The sequence below is a fragment of the Pan paniscus genome, chromosome 5 (assembly GCF_029289425.2).
Source record: "Pan paniscus chromosome 5, NHGRI_mPanPan1-v2.0_pri, whole genome shotgun sequence".
NCBI classification, from domain to species: Eukaryota; Metazoa; Chordata; class Mammalia; order Primates; family Hominidae; genus Pan; species Pan paniscus.
The window spans coordinates 164,179,879-164,198,046 of record NC_073254.2 but is presented as its reverse complement, the minus strand read 5'-3'; the positions used below and the strand labels follow the sequence as shown (position 1 = coordinate 164,198,046).

General features: G+C 39.4%; 1 pseudogene; it reads left to right on the top strand.

The window, feature by feature from the left end:
• Positions 1-6,751: 6,751 nt before the first annotated feature.
• On the top strand, positions 6,752-7,500 carry LOC100972108 (translationally-controlled tumor protein-like; annotated as a pseudogene).
• Positions 7,501-18,168: the final 10,668 nt, after the last annotated feature.

Sequence of the window (18,168 nt, the reverse complement as noted above, 5' to 3'; positions counted from 1 at the left end):
CATATTTCAACACTAACCTTGAATGTAAATGGGCTAAATGCTGATTGCACAGAGTGGCAAGCTGGATAACGAAGCAAGACCCAATGGTATGCTGTCTTCAAGACACTCGTCTCACATGCAATGACATACATAGGCTCAAAATAAAGGGATGGAGAAAAATCTACTAAGAAAATGGAAAACAGAGAGAAGTAGACATTTCAATCTGAATTTCAGACAAAACAGACTTTAAACCAACAAAAAAACAAAAGAAAAAAGAAGGACATTACATAATGGCAAAGGGTTTAATTTAACAAAAAGACCTAACTATCCTAAATATGCACCCAATGCAGGAGCACCCAGATTCATAAAGCAAGTTCTTAGAGACTTTCAAAGAGACTTAGGCTCCCACACAATACTAATGGGAGACTTTAACACCCCACTGACAATATTAGACAGATATTGAGACAGAAAATTAACGAAGATATTCAGGACCTAAACTCAGCACTGGATCAAATGGACCTGACAGACATCTACAGAACTTTCCACCCCAAAACAACAGAATATACATTCTTCTCATTGCCACATGGCAATACTCTAAAATCAACCACATGACTGAACATAAAACACTACTCAGCAAATGCAGAATAACTGAAATCATAACAACCACAGCACCACAGTGCTATAAAAATGGAATTCAAGACTAAAAAGCATGCTTAAAACCATACATTTATATGGAAATTGAATAACTTGCTCCTGAATGACTTCTTGGTAAATAATGAAATTAAGGCAGAAATCAAGAAGCTTTTTGAAACTCATAAGAACACAGACACAACACACCAGAATCTCAGGAACACAGCTAATTCAGTGTTAAGAGGAAAATTTGCAGCACCAAACACTCACATCAGAAAGATCTCAATTTATCAACCTAACATTACAATGAAAAGAACTAGAGAACCAAGAGCAAACCAATCCCAAAACTTGTAGAAGACAAGAAATAACTAAAATCAGAACTGAACTGAAGGAGTCACACAAAAAACCATTAAAAGGATCAACGAATCCAGGAGTTGTTTTTATTTTTTTTGAAAAAAATAAAAAATAAAATGGTCAGCCTGCTAGGTAGAATAATAAAGAGAAAAGAGAGATGATCCAAATAAACACAAGTAGAAATGACAAAGGGGAGATTACCATTGACCCCACAGAAATACATATAACCATCACAGAATATTATGAACACCTCTCTGGACTCAAACTGGAAAATCTAGAAGAAATGGATAAACTCCTGGACATATACACCCTCCCAAGATTGAACCAGGAAGAAATTGAATCCCTCAACAGACCAGTAATGAGCACTGAAATTGAATCAGTAATAAATAGCCTACCAATCCAAAAAAGCCAAGGACCAGATAGATTCATAGCCAAATTCTACCAGATGTACCAAGAAGAGCTGGTACAATTCCTATGCAAACAATTCTGAAAAATTGAGGAGGAAGGACTCCTCCCCAACTCACTCTATGAGGCCAGCACCATCCTAATACCAAAAGCTGGCAGAGACACAACAGAAAAAGAAAACTTCAAGCCACTATCCTTGATTACCATCGATGTAAAAATCCCCAACAAAATACTGGCAACTCAAATCCAGCAGCACATCAAAAAACTTCTCCACTACCAACAAGTAGGCTTTATCTCTGGGATGCAAAACTGATTCAACATACACAAATCAATAAATGTGATTCATTGCATAAATAAAACTAAGACAAAACCACATAATTATACCATATTTGCAGAAAAGGCTTTCAATAAAATTCAACACCCCTTTGTGTCAAAAACTCTCAACAAACTAGGTATTGAAAGAACATACCACAAAATATTAAGAGTCACCTGTGACAAACCCACAGCCAACATCATACTGAATGGGCAAAAGCTGGAAGCATTCTCCTTGAAAACTAGCACAAGACAAGGATGTCCTCCTCTCTCACCACTCCTATTAAACATAGTGTTGGAGGTTATGGCCAGAGCAATCAGGAAAGAGAAAGAAATAGAGGACATCCAAATAAGAAGGGAGGAAGTCACACTATACCTGTTTGCAGATAACATGATTCTATATCTAGAAAACCCCAGTCTCAGGCCAAAAGCTCTTTAAACTGATTATCAACTTCAGTGAAGTCTCAGAATACAAAATCAAAGTACAAAAATCACTAGCATTCCTATACACGAACAATCAAGCCGAGAGCCAAATCAGGAATGCAATCCCATTCACGATTGCCACAAAAAGAATAAAATGCCTAGGAATATAGCTAACCAGCAACTGAAAGATCTCTAAAATGAGAACTATGGAACACTGCTCAAAGAAATCAGGGATGACGTGAACAAATGGAAAAATATTCCATGCTCATGGGTAAGAAGAATCAATATCATTAAAAATGGCCATACAGCCCCAAGCAATTTACAGGTTCAATACTATTCCTATCAAATTACCAATGATATATTCCATAGAACAAGAAAAAAACTATTTTAAAATTCATATGGAACCAAAAAAGAGCCCAAATAGCCAAGGCAACCCTAAGCATAAAGAACAAAGCTGAAGGTGTCACACTACCCAACTTCAAACTATCTATAGGGCTACAGTAACCAAAACAGTGTGATACTTGTACAAAAACAAACGTAGACCAATGGAACAGAATAGAGAGCCCAGAAATAAGGCTGTACACCTACAACTACCAGATCTTTGACAAAGCTGACAAAAACAAGCAATGGGGAAAGGATTCTGTATTCAATAAATGGTGCTGGGATAACTGGCTAGCCATATATAGAAGACTGAAATTGGACCCCTCCCTTACACCACATACAAAAATCGACTCAAGATGGATTAAAGACTTAAAGGCAGAACCCAAATCTATAAAAACTCTGGAAGATAACCTAAGCAATACCATTCTGGACATAGAAACAGGCAAAGATTTCATGATGGAGATGCCAAAAGCAATTGCAACAAAAGCAAAAATTGACAAATGGGATCTAATTAAAGAGCTTCTGCACAGCAAAAGAAACCATCAACAAAGTAAATAGATAATGTACAGAATGGGAGAAAAATTTTGCAAACTATGCATCTGACAAAGGTCTAATATCCAGCATCTATAAGAAATTTAAACAAATTTACAAGAAGAAACAACCCCATTAAAAAGTGGGCAAAAGAACATGAACAGACACTTTTCAAAATAAGACATACCTGTGACTACAAACATATGACAAGAAGCTCAACATCACTGATCATTAGAGAAATGCAAATCAAAACTGCAATGAGATACCATCTCACACCAGTCAGAATGGCTACTGGTAAAAAGTCAAAAAATAACAGATGTTGGTGAAGTTGCAGAGAAAAAGGAATGCTTATACACTGTTGGTGAGAATGTAAATTAGTTCAACCATTGTGGAAAGCTGTATGCTGATCCCTCAAAGAGCTAAAAGCAGAACTACTATTCAATCCAGCAATTCCATTACTGGGCATATATACCCAAAGGATTATAAATAATTCGACCATAAAGACATATGCATGCCAACGTTCACTGCAGCATTATTCACTATAGCAAAGATATGGAATCAACCTAAACACCCATCAGTGGTAGACTGGATAAAGAAAATGTGGTTGTACCGTGAAATACACACCATGGAATACTAAGCAGCCATAAAAAAGAATGAGATTATGTGTTTTGTGGGAATGTGGCTGGAGGCCATTATCCTTAGTAAACTAAAGCAGGAACAGAAAACCAAATACTGCATGTTCTCATTTATAAGTGGGAGCTAAATTATGAGAAATCATGAACACAAAGAAGGCAACAATAGGTGCTGGGGTCTACTTGAGGGAGAAGGGAGGAGGGAGAGGATAAGGAAAAAATAACTGATGGGTAGTAGGTTTAATACCTGGGTGACAAAATAATCTGTACAACAAACCCCCATAACACGGGTTTACCTATATAACAAACCTATACATATAACCCTGAACTTAAAAGCAAAAAAAATTAATAAATATTAAACAAACCATAGTTATTTCCCCTTTAACCCCAGCCTTTACTGGCTGCTTTTGCATATTGGCTCAGTGCTCTAAAATTATCCTAGCCTATGTGTAAGAATGGGCAAAGCCCTCTTAAACAAAACTGGAGTTACTTATGTTAGCTTTTTTGCTGTTTCACTGCTACAGCATGAGATGGGCTCTTTGGGTAGCCATTGTTTCTTGCTTATCCAACAGCCATTCCTCACCTTTCTCCCTGATAAAGGAAATCTTATTTTATTCAGGCAGTGGGAAGAGACACCTTAATTTCGGGGAAGGTAGACTTATTCTCCAGCTCCAGGGAATGAATCATTATTAGTGTAAACCAGTAATTGTCATCTCAACTCTTTGGTCAATACAGTAATTGGTTGGGAGACAGTGGCAGAGTGGTGTGTGATCCAGTTCTGGCCAATGAGAGATAAGAAAAAGCTGGTTGGAAGTTCTGGAAAGGATTTTCTTTTTGGATTTAAAAAACATAGTCTTGGGAAGTAAAAGCCTTGTGCTTGCTATTCCTTCCCATTTTCTTCCCTTTTTCTTCCTGCCTTGAATGGGATCATGTTAGAAGCAAAGCTCGGAGTTGCAAAGAAAATGAGCACTCAAACAAAAGATTTCTCAGCAAGGCAAATTTACTTCTGCAGAAGGGTGCTTCTCTCAGTTGCCATGAGAGCACACTGAACAAAGGAGGGAAAGGATTTTTATTCCTAACGCAGCTTGTCCCTACTACTGTGTCCTGTCCCTGTTGGCTGGAGTTGGACCACACAATCTAAACTGAACCCAATTGGCTAACTTGAAAGACAGCTTTGGCGGGAAGAGCTGTTACAGTGAGAATGGTAAATTACAGAGTGAATAGCAGATGTGGGCTCTGTAGATAAGGACCAGTGGGAGAGTTGTTTACTGGAACCAGGAGCAGGGAGGCAAAAAGGATAAGGAAGTTGGACGTTGAAAGTAGAGAATAAGGAAACTAAACAAACTAAACTTTTGAAGAGGAACTTCTCTGGGATCTGACAATGTGAAGATAGAAGCCTTGGAACTGTGTTGGCTATGCTGTGACCACGGGGCCAGGATCGGGGGCAGGGAGGTCACATTTCTATGGATAATGTGCTAATACCCAAAGATGTCAGAACGGTAAATTAGAAAGAGATTTTGCCTTTAAAGACCTTATGGAGCCACAGCCAACCAGAAACCATCTACCTCCAGTCTTCTTATTGTATGAGAAAATTAACATGCTTTTAAATATAAGCCTGTGGCTCTCAAAGTGTGGTCCTCTGACCAACAGCATAAAGATTATCTGGGAACTTGTTGGAAATGCACATTCTCTGGCCCCACCCCAATGTCCTGAATCTGCATCTCAGAGTCCAGCGATACTGAAGCATGCTCAAGTTTTTGGGTCACTGTGATCACAGTACAGTTTCTGTCAAAGGCATTCCTAGCTGAGTCTTCATACAAATATGTGTAGACCAGTGAAGGGATCTAAAGTATTCCCTAGAAGTTGCTTCCTTGACTGAGTGCCTGTTATTGCCTTGATTTCTTAATATTTATCTCTATTTTATAAGTAAGGCTATCTCCAGAGGGTGAACTTGCTGTCTTGTGTTGGGGGGTTATATATGAAATATATTTATACATATATAGATTTTGTGTGTGCAAATACATATATATATATATATATATAAATTATTGTGTGAACCTTAATGCTTCCTTTTCCTAAATTGTGTTCTTGTCCTTGATAGAACCTTCATTTTCACTTTACCAGAAATCTCTCACTTGCTAGCATCATTCTAATACAATTTTATTTAAACATTAGTTAAATGCTTCCACTTCCAGGTGACTTTTAAATCCATTCTTTAAACAGATTATGAAGAAATATGGCCATCTCGTAGATATTCAGAATATTATCACTAACTACCATTACTACTAGGACACATTTTTGCATCTAAGGGTGAGAATGGGAAGCCATCTGTGCTTACATTGAGGACTACCAAATACTTTCAGTGCACTTTTGGATCCCTGTGTGTACTGTTCTTATGGATTCCAAAGAAAAGAGGTGGTGGCTGAGCAAGTGTGAATCCAGTTTGTGGTGAGGCTCTTTCAGACAGCTCTGGGTCCCCTCTGATGAATACCATAAAGAGATGCAAGGTTGCTGGGGACATGGGACGAGGGCAGAGGGGATAGGGACCTTGTATTCCTCTGTGCTTCCTATCTCCCAGCTATCCAGGACCCAACTCTAGAGAAAGCTAAATGAGAATTTTGCCAAAGACTCCTCGTTTGCTTTCACTAGGACTCTTCTCCTTCCTGCCGCCATTATCCTCTCATGTTTTATTTTCAAATTTTATAAAAGATAAATGTTGTTTTATGGAGCAATGTCTCAACATCACTTTACTGTGAGAAGCACTTTACATATATTATCTTATTTCATTTATTTTATCTAATTTCCCCCACTTCAATTTTACTTGTTTATTCTTTAAGTATTCTGCCTCTATTTTGTTTTTCCTACTTTGTCTTTATTTATATTTCCATTAAAAATAATACTTTCACACCCTTTTGAAATTATATTTATTCCTAGTTCAGCCTAGAATTTTTGTTTTTAATCCATATTTATATTTTTCATAAAAGACTAATGAATCTAGCTTTTTTTTTTCCCCACTCGCTCCCCTCTCCACCTTAGCACCGCTCAGGCTGCACTGCGCTTGCTGCAAGCTTCAGGCTCCTGCTAAGCTATTGCTGCATCGTCTCCCTTCAGCCGCCATCATGATTATCTACCGCGACCTCATCAGCCACGATGAGATGTTTTCCGACATCTACAAGATCTGGGAGATCATGGACGGGCTGTACCTGGAGGTGGAGGGTAAAATGGTCAGTAGGATAGAAGGTAACATTGATGACTCTCTCATTGGTGGTAATACCTCCGCTGAATGCCCCTAGGGCGAAGGCACAGAAAGCACAGTAATCACTGGTGTTGATATTGTCATGAACCATCACCTGCAGGAAACAAGTTTCACAAAAGAAGCCTACAAGAAGTATATCAAAGATTACATGAAATCAATCAAAGCCAAACTTGAAGAACAGAGACCAGAAACAGTAAAACCTTTTATGACAGGGGCTGCAAAACAAATCAAGGACATCCTTGCTAATTTCAAAAACTACCAGTTCTTTAATTGTGAAAACATGAATCCAGATGGCATGGTTGCTCTATTGGACTACCGTGAAGATAGTGTGACCCCATATATGATTTTATTTAAGGGTGATTTAGAAATGGAAAAATGTTAACAAATTTGGCAATTACTTTGATCTATCACCTGTCATTGTAACTGGCTTCTGCTTGTCATCCACACAACACCAGGACTTAAGACAAATGGGGCTGATGTCATCTTGAGCTCTTCATTTATTTTGACCGTGATTTATTTGGAGTGGAGGCATTGTTTTTAAGAAAAACATGTTATGTATGTTGTCGAAAAATAAAATGCATTTAAACTAAAAAAAAACTAATGAATCCAATTTATATTTTTATTCTATTTTATATTTTATACCTTTTTATTTCCTTGATCATCAGTCTAATTATTTTATCTTATAATCATTACATTCATATTAAATCTGTATTTTAATTTCAATATTTGTTTTTTTTTTAATTTTCTCTCTTTCTTGTATAATTTTACTTAAAATTTTTCTTTTTTCTTTTTTTTTGAGGCAGACTCTTGCTCTGTCACCCAGGCTGCAGTGCAGTGGTGTGATCTCAGCTCACTGTAACTTCCACCTCCTGAGTTCAAGCAATTCTCCTGCCTCAGCCTCTCAAGTAGCTGGAATTACAGGCTCTTGCCACCACACCTGGCTAATGTTTGTATTTTTAGTAGAGACAGGGTTTCACCATGTTGGCCAAGCTGATCTCGAACTCCTGACCTCAAGTGATCCACCTGCCTCGGCTTCCCAAAGTGCTGGGATTACAGGCGTGAGTCGCTGCACCTGGAAAATTTTTCTTTCTTCATGAAGGATATTTATTTTACCTTGTGTTTTTTGCTAGCAAGAAATATGGGCTTGGGACCTGGCAGTGAAGAAAGCCCACATCCTCTGTCCCCACCTGCTCTATATCAAAGAGTGCGACAATCTAACGAAAGGAAGGGTCTTTCTGCAATTACTCAGGATGGGGTCTCAGACTAAACTGGTTAGAGATCCAAGGGCAGAGTGGACTTAGAAAATGTCAAACAATGGTATATCCAGATTACATATCATATATATGTTGGTTGACAATATAATTTTTATCACCTAAACACAAACACTCCTGAAGGTGAAATAGGTAGCTATTAAAAATCATTCTGGGACAACAGGTCTACAAGAAGCTTGTCCCAGGTACTTTACAAATGTGTAAGAAATATGTATGCAAGGTAGGACCAAAATTAATTAATATCAGTTCTGTGCAACAGACATTTATTAAAGGAGCAACCATTAACATTAAGGACTATGTAAATTTAAGTGTGAATCAAAACACAATTCTCTGATGTATAAACCACTTCCTTTTTGGGCCAATTAGAAAAATCCAGACAGGAAATTATAGTCGTCTTTACATCTCAGGTATCTGGTGTGCATTTTAGATGACATCAGCCATGTAGTAGTCCACAGATATTAATTTTTTTTAGTATTGGCAATAATTCTTTAATTTCACTTGGCTATGAACAGAGATGATGGAAATGAAAGTGATTCTGATGTTTTTGCCTCTAGATAACTGGCAGAATGAAGAAGGCCTATAGGAGGCAAAACAGAATACTGAGTTTGAGGAACATGTGGGACATTCAAGAAGAGAGGTCAAGTAGACAGTAGGTTATGGATGATGCTCATGTAGTCTCTGATTATCCCATGCTATGTAATATGGTTTGGCTGTGTCCCCACCTAAATCTCATCTTGAATTGTAATCCCCATTATCCTCAGGTGTCATGGGAGGAACCTGGTGGGAAGTAATTGAATCATGGGGGCAGTTTCTTCCATGCTGTCCTCATGATAGTGAGTGAGTTCTCATGAGATCTGATGGTTTTATAAGTGTCTGGCTTTTCCTTGCTGGCGCTTCTCTCTCCTGCCACCATGTGAAGAAGGACATGTTTGCTTCCCCTTCTGCCATGATTGTAAGTTTCCTGAGGCCTCCCCAGCCACATGAAACTGTGAGTCAATTAGATCTCTTTCCTTTATAAATTACCCAGACCAGGGACAGGTCTTTATAGCAGTGTGAGAACAGACTAATACACTATGCTTGGGTAGGACCCAACTGGAGCCATTATGAGCTGACCCCTGCTACTCAAAACAATCTTTTACCAATGGTGAGAATGAGAGCAGTCGTGCACTTGAAGGAAGATGAGTCTAGCTTGGATGCCATCTGCCCAGGGACGTTGCCTACTCATGCTAACAGCATGTGGGAATCTTGGGTGATGTTGACACTCTGTCGGCTCCTTATCAGTCAAACTAAAGAGGGCTGCCAGAGTCATGAGCAGTCAACCATCTCTCCACAAAGGTTTGACAATTATCAGGATAAGGTAGCAAAGCCACAGGGTAGATGAGATCACTTAGAAAGATAGGAAAGAGTTAAGGGTAGAATCCCTTGCCGTTTCACACTGCGGTGTGTGGGCTCACACATTTGACCCAATACCATGAATAATGGATGTGGTAACTGTGTTTTTATGCTACCAAACACTGGGTAGCAGTAAATTTTCCTGCTCTCCTTAAGCACATTTGATGACTTATTGCTGTGTAGTGTGCAGGTACAGCTAAGGAGGGGGAGAGCACTGTCAACCAAGTCCACACAGAGTATGTGGGCTATTGGCAAATCCCAGCCTCTTTCTCCTGTCAAGTAAATCAGAGGAGTTGCTAATATATATTTGAATGCATGGATGTTTCCTTTTGTTTGTTTTTTACAATAAAGTTTAAGAAGGAATTCAATTGCTTACTTGCTACATGGTATGTTTCTATTTCTCTGAATTTTCGTTTGAGGTATAAAACACAGTATCTGCTTTGTTTTTAAGACTTTGTGACAATTTTGAAAATGGAAAAAAATATATTCTTAAATTTTTCTTCCGGATAAAAAAGCAGAATAAGCAAATAAACAACAAACTAAATGGAATTAATAGCATTGTTCTCTCCCAGTTTTACCTATTAAAGAGTAATACAATAAGAAGATAAAGAAAAGAATGGCATTTGTATTTTATCAGACTGACAATGGGCAGACCTTAAATTTTTTTTTTTTTTTTTTTTAACAAAAGAAGTAAAAGAGGCCAAGCCTGGTGGCTCACAACTGCAATCCCAGCACTTTGGGAAATTGAGGCAGGCAGATCATGAGGTCAGGAGTTCGAGACCAGCCTGACCAACATGGTGAAACCCCGTCTCTACTAAAAATAGAAAAATTAGCTGGGCCTGGTGGCGTGCGCCTGTAATCCCAGTTACTCAGGAGGCTGAGGCAGGAGAATCGCTTGAACCCAGGAGGTGGAGGTTGCAGTGAGCCGAGATCATGCCATTGCACTCCAGCCTGAGTGACAGAGCAAGACTCCGTCTCAAAAAAAAAAAAAAAAAAGAGAAGTAAAGGAAAAATAAAATAACACACAGATTAATGCAAAGGTTTTGAGTTAGAAATCTGTAAATACCTTTAGTTGTTAGGAGAAATTTCCAAAATTTTCATCTCACTTACACTGAATTTAAGCCCAAACAACATTATGCCATAGACTATCATAATATATAATTTTACCAAATTATACTCACAGGGCATGCACAGAGGAAAATGAAAACAACTTACCAACTTCTAGTTGTAACTGTTGTCCCTTTTGACAAGATCAGCCAAGAGAGTTGTTTACTTACTCTTTCTTTTTGTTGGTACACAGATGTAAAGAAACTGAACTAGTTCACAGGAGAGTCTGTGTTTTGTATTTTCAGCTTCCACTTTCAAAGTTTTGGTCCACTCAGCCATGCCCTCTCTTCTTGGTCTGCCCTTCTGAGTGCACAAGTTTTTCTTGCTTTCTGACCTACTTTTTTTATATTTTATTTTTATTTTTTTGAGATGGAGTTTCCCTCTTGTTGCCTAGGCTGGAGTGCAGTGGCACGATCTCGGCTCAGTGCAACCTCCACCTCCCGGGTTCAAGCAATTCTCCCGCCTCAGCCTCCAGAGTAGCTGGGATTACAGGCATGTGCCACCACGCCCAGCTAATTTTTTTGTATTTTTAATAGAGATGGGGTTTCACCATGTTGGCCAGGCTAGCCTCGAACTCCTGACCTCAAAAGATCCACCCCTCTCGGCCTCTCAAAGTGTTGGGATTACAGGCGTCAGCCACCACGCCCGGCCCTGACTTACTTTCTGTCTAGGAACAGGTCATCCTTCTTTCTTCCTTTCTTCTTTTTCATTTTATAACTCAAACTCATTCACATCACTGGATTATTTCTTCCAAAAATATTTATTTTAAGCCTTTTTGTCTCTTAGCAAGAAGGAAAGGATCTCTCCTTGCCACTCCCATACCCATAGTGCATTCTGCCAGGCCATTTTTTAATGTGGCACTGACACTCTTATCAGAGAAGAGAGATGCAAGTTTTTCTAATAAAGTTGTGGTTTCCTTTTGGAAATGAGAACTTCTTGCAAAGTCACTTCAAATATTGATAATGGCCAATGCAGGGAGCCAAAGCAGGAGAAGCTACCCCTCCTGTGGAGTTGCAGCCTTAAAAAAATGGCCATGTCTTTCATCTTCCAGGCCGTTTACTTTCTCCTAGTAACTGCATGTCCTAACATTTTGCCACTAGGTAACATTTCTTGTTTGACGGGTTTCTTCCGTAAACCAGATGACAAGGCGTGGATGAAGATTATGAAAAGAAACCATGTTACCTCATCTATGCCCTTCTAAGGGTGCATGAGACCAGGGTAAACCACATAGCAGAGCCAAGGAATGAATTAGTTAAACATTCCTACCCACAAGAGAAATTCCTCTGTCATGTAGAATCTAAATAGTTTGTTTTTATCTGGGGGTAACATTCCTTTTATAGGCACTACCCCCCTGGAGATTCTTTGCTTGATTTGGTTCACAATCATGTGTTTTTTTTTGTTTTGTTTTTTGTGGGTTCTTTTTTTTCTTTTTTTCTTTTTTTTTTTTGAGACAGTGTCTCACTCTTGCCCAGGCCAGGCTGGAGGACAGTGGCACGATCTTGGCTCACTGTAACAACCTCCACCTCCCAGGTTCAAGGGATTCTCCTGCCTCAGCCTCTCAAGTAGCTGGGATTACAGGCATGCGCCACCACACAGAGCTAATTTTTGTATTTTTAGTAGAGATGGGGTTTCAACATGTTGGCCAGGCTGGTCTCAAACACCTGCCCTCAGGTGATCCTCCTGCCTTGGCCTCCCAAAGTGTTGGGATTACAGGCGTGAGCCACCACACCTGGCCCAAATCCATGTTTTCAAAGAGTTGGGGCACCAGCTGCTGGTGGCTGAGAGGCACTTCAGGCCCAAGCAGCAGTCGACCTGCAGGGTCAGCTTCAGCAGGGAGAGGACTTGCAGCTCCAAGCAAGGGCAGTTTAGGGTCCTCCATTCTCTCCTTGGTCTTCAACGCTTGTAGGAAAAGAAGACCCTTGCTGTTACTGTTCTGCACAATCCACAGGCTGTTAGACATTTTTGTATTGAGTAAGTATTATGGATTCATAAGCAGTCTGGATGTGTGTGGGGTGGGGGGTGGTGGGATTCCCTGACAGATTCAGAGGCACAGACTGAGGCATCTCAGACCATTATCATACCATGGCGATTTCAGTGGCTGAGGGCGTTTTAGGACTGAAGCCCAAAGCTGCCACACAGCCCCGTGTGACTAGGAGCAGGGAGCTAAGTACTTTGCACAAATTACCCTACTGGATGCCATGTTAGATGGAAATATGTCCAGCTGAAACTCAAGCCAACACATTTTGTCCAAAATTTAAAAAAAAGAAAACTTTGTTTTACATGCTTTGAAGAATAAAAAGAAAAAGAAAATCACTTCCAGATAAAATGTAGTTTTACAACTTTCTTTGCATCCAACTTGAGTCTGTACCTTGACTAAGCTATTTCTTCCAGGCTCTGCCACACAGCACCCAATGCACCCAAGGCCATCCTGGCCTCACTCAGCACCCGACACAGATCCTCTGGGAGGAGAAACTAGATACCGTGCTTTATGCTGTAAAATATGCATCTTCAAAAAGGTATACAAAAAGTCACTCATAGCAGAAAACAAATTCTGAATATCTCTATTTCTGCATGTAGAACACAAATACCCAAATGCCTATAAAAGATACTGTGCAAAGTGCTAAGATCCCAAAACAAGTAAGATGCTATTGGTTGTCCTTAAAAATAAAAAAGCAGTTTAGTAGCAGAAGCACACATAACACCGTGAAGATGGGGGCGATGCAGTCCTTAAATATGCGTTTCACGGAGATCCTACGCAACAATGGAACTGAGTGGGTGGGTGCAGTGCTTTGAAATAGCCAGGGTGGTGTCCCGTGTCTGTGGTCCCAGCGACTCAGGAGGCTGAGGTGAGAAGATCGCTTGAACCTGGGAATTTGAGGCTGCAGTGAGCTATAATTGTGCCACTGCACTCCGGCCTAGGCAAGACCCTCTCTCTAAAAGAGAGAGAGAGAGAGAGAAGAAATAAAAGAGAGAAAGAAGAAAGAAAGAGAAAGAAGAAAGAAAAGAAAGAAAGAAAAAGAAATAAAAGAAAGAAAGAAAAAGAGAGAGAAAGAAAGAAAGAAGGAAGGAAAGCAAGCAAGCAATGAAAGGTGTCAGGGATGAAGCTGAAAGTAAGCGGGGCCTGGCTCCTTTGGGGCCTTGAAGAACCTCACTAAGGAGATGAGATTTTATCCCAACAGCAATCAGCAGCCATTACAAAGTTTTAAGCAGTTGAACGGCACTATTCACAGCAGCCAAAAAGTGGGAGCAACCTGTGTCCATTGACAGGTGAATGACTAAACAAAATGTACTCTATAAATACGATGGCATATTACTGAGCTTTAAAATCTGACACGCGCTACAACATGGATGAAGCTTGAGGACATAATGCTAAGTGAAATAAGCCAGACACGACAGGACAAATACTATATTATTCCAGTTCAATGCAGTATCTAGAGTAGTCAAGCTCATAGAGATAGAAAGCAGAATAGTGGTTGCCAGGGGCTGGAGGGATGAGCAGTTTTTGTTTATTGAGTATAGAGTTCAGTTTTGAAAGATGAAAAGAATCCTGGAGACTGGTTGCACAACAATATGAGTGTACTTAGCAGTATGGGAACTGATATTGTTCGGCTCTGTGTCCCCACCCAAATCTCATGTTGAATTATAATTCCCAATGTTGGGGAAGGGAGCTTCTGGGAGATGATTGGATCATGGGAGCAGATTTCCCCCTTGCTGTTCTTGTGACACTGAGTGAGTTCTCATGAGATCTGATGGTTTAAAAGTGTGTGGCACTTCTCCCTTTGCTCTCTCTCTCTCTCTCTCTCTCTTTCCTGTCACCATGTGAAGATGTACTTGCTTCCACTTCACCTTCTGCCATGATTGTAAGTTTCCTGAGGCCTCCCTGGCCATGCCTCCTGTACAGCCTATGGAACTGTGAGTCAATTAAACATTTTCTCTTTATAAACTACCCAGTCTCAGATAGTTCTTTATAGCAATGTGAGAACCAACCAATACATGAACTGTATACTTAAGAATGGTTAGGATGGTAAGTTTAAGTCATGTATATAATACTGCAATTAAAAACAACAGCATAATGACAACAACAACAAAAAGGCACTGTGGCTGTACTATAGCATTGTACAGAGATTAGACTGGAGAGGATAAGACTAGAGGCCAGAGGCCAATTAAAAGCTGCTGAAGTAATGGAAGCAAGAGAGGATAATTGTCTGACCTGGGCAGGTGGCAGTTGATTGATCCTGCCATTTGCAAGTTAAGATAGACAGAAGGAGCAGGGGATGGGGACGATGGTAGATTCTGTGTGTGTGTGTGTGTGTGTGTGTGTGTGTATACTCTGTTATTTTTACCCTCTATCAAACATTATGGGATGCTGAGATACAGAAGAGTGGATATGTCTAAAGAGTTGGCTATAGGACCATGAAAATGTAGAAATATAGATTAAGAAAAATAGAAGAGGTCCAAGAAGTGTCTATAGATGCTTCAAATAGAATATAAAATGTAACTTAAAAAGAAACATCAGGAATTAAAAAATATAGTGTTGGGGACTTGTCTCTCAATCCTCATTGTGCAGGGCATCACTGGTTTTATTGTTGTGGTTTGCTTGTTTTTTGAGACAGGGTCTCACTCTGTTGCCAAGGCTAGAGTGCAGTGGTGCGATCTCAGTTCACTGCAACCTCTGCCTCCTTGGTTCAAGTGATCCTCGTGCTTCAGCCTCCAAGGTAGCTGGGATTACAGGCATGCACTGCCAGGCCCAGCTAATTTTTGTATTTTCAGTAGAGAAGGGGTTTCACCATGTTGGCCAGGCTGGTCTTGAACTCTTGGCCTCAAGTGATCTGCCTGCCTTGGCCTCCCAAAGTGCTGGGAGTATAGGTGGGAACCACCATGCCCGGCCAGATATCACTCGTTTTAAAGCATCCTTTGTAGTCTCACTCAGAACATCAGTTCAGAAAATCTTTATTATCAATAGACACATGACTTTACAAAAGCTTCTAGTATATAAGGACATCTTGCCCATTCTTAATAACATGTGTTGATAACAAAGACACTCATCATTTATATGATGAAGTTACATCTAGATCCTATTCATTTTCCATTTCTAATAGCCCCATTTTATTAATTGCGATGATTTTCAACTCCGCTATCAAAAGTAAGTCAACTGCTGCTCTGATTATAATCGGGTGTTTCAAACTATCGTCTTGATTACAAATGAATGAGTTGCATGCTGCAGTTGGAGATACTTCGCATATTTCAAAGAAAGGAGTAGAAATATGTCTGATGGTAAAATATAGAATGATAGAATTTATACATAAAAATCAAGACTATAGTTACCCTATTTTATTTTTTTTAAGCTGTACACAATCTTCAGTAGTTTCTTGTCAAGTTAGGAACTTTATATGTTAGAGCCTGAACATATCTGCATATGACATTTAACTATAAAGCATTAGGACTGTTTTTAAATAAATGTAAAGGCATTGATATAAAAAGAGCACTGCTCTCTTTTTAAGTTGTTACCTTAAAAGGCCATAAAATTACTTCTGTGATGTCACAGTTCAAATATTTTTGAATGACTGACATTTTTAAAATTCTAACTCATATTATCCTGGATACCAATGCATACTAGATGAGCACCTTTCCTAGTTAGGACATTTCTGGAGTTGTCACCACCTATAATCTGTGGCTTGGTGGTCGTTGTAAAATTTGATATTTGGCTAGTAGAAAGTAGTCACTGTATATGTTAAAATAGCTATAAAAGATTCTTACCTTCAGCTCCTGAAGGATCTATTGTTCTTTGTGATTTGTTCTTTCATTTTGTACCCTAAACGATATGAGTGTATAAAATTTGCAGAATTGCCACAAGGTCTTCTTGGCCAAAGTCACCTTTCAGAGTTGCCAAGCAAGCATCATGAGATCGGTAAAGCCAGCTCTACAGCATCTCTTGGTGGCACTAGAACACAATTTCTTAAGGAAAAAGCCAGCATTTCACCCACTGCCTGGTGTGGCAGTCAGAGCCAGGAAGGGCTTTGGTGAATAGGCCAGGACGTGCGGTGGGCCAAATGATGCCTTCCCTTCGGTCAGTGACCCAGCCTCTACAACTTCCTACAACTCCTTCCAGGACTTTCTGACTCACAGCTTGGGAAGAATTAGGAAAGAACACCTGCCAAGCTGAGCAGAACAGCTGCTTCCTGCTTACGTGTTTTTGGTGGAACATCTCATTTCTTCTTCAGGACATGTTTGGATATACACAGGGATAGAAATGCCATAGCAAAAACATCTTTATGACTGTCAAAAAACAAAAGCCCTAATATTCACAGAAGATGGGGTCTTGGTTTCTTTATTCCATTTTATTATTTATTAAGACTGTTAACAAAAAATAGGCTTTATTTTTCCTCTGTACTTAAAAACTATAAATTTACTTGGATCACTAACAGTGCTCTCAGTCTGAGAGAAAATTACATAATAACAACAATAATGAACAAAGCACTTAGCATGTGCCAGGCACTGTTCTAGGTGCTTTTACATATTCAGTCATCACTTTTCACAACAGCTCTATGAGGTAAGTACTATTATCTCCATTTTACAGATGAGGAAACTGAAGCACAGAGAAACCAAGGTTCAGTCAGACAGCTAGTATGTGGCAGAGTCAAGATTTAAATCTAAGAAACAGGATCTGGAATCTGTACTCCTAACCATTATGCCACACTGAGATGGTTCCCAAACAGCAGGAAGAAGAAGTGTTCTTTCTCTATAGGTAACAGTTCACTCATTCTTTTGGTGCAGTAATGGACAGTCTGTACCGAACTCTCCAATATAAAACGTGAGAAATTAAAATGTATATAGAGCCTGAAAACTCACTTACTTTTATAATGGTTCCAAGCAAAGAAAATGCTTTATGGGTTCAAACATGTCAAATTTATGAACTCTTCATTTTTTTGTGGAAACTGGCTGGCAGTCTCTATTTACAATATCTCTCCTCTATTACAAAAAACATTGCAGTGGAGCTATGTGAACATTTTTTCCCCTTTCCCTTAGAGAAAGCAAATTAAGTCAAAGGTGATACATATCCTTGGAGTTAGCTGAAAAAGAAATTGGGAGAAATCTGAGAATAGCCTTGTGGAACTTGGTTTCCACAATTCTCAAATTTAACCATGAAATTAAAATTAGATACAGGGGATAGATTTTCCTGGTCATAAGCAAGTCAGGCAGTGAGCTCCAAAGAATTCACATACTCCTCCTTCTAATTCTTTTAAAATTCCAGCTTCTAAAGGACCTGAGAAATATGATCACTACTAAACTCACTCATGTATTAAATAATGATTAGGAAGAGCTAAGAGTTGACACAGAGGAAGGCCAGGAAACATGGTAAATGTGGGTAAGGGCATTAAAAAGTTTGCAGACTACACCATATCTCTAAAGCCTGATGATTTTGCCAAAGTATTGCAACTCAGGAGAGAAAGCAAGACACCCTCATGGGAATTCTTTTGAGTTTTTCATTCTTTTC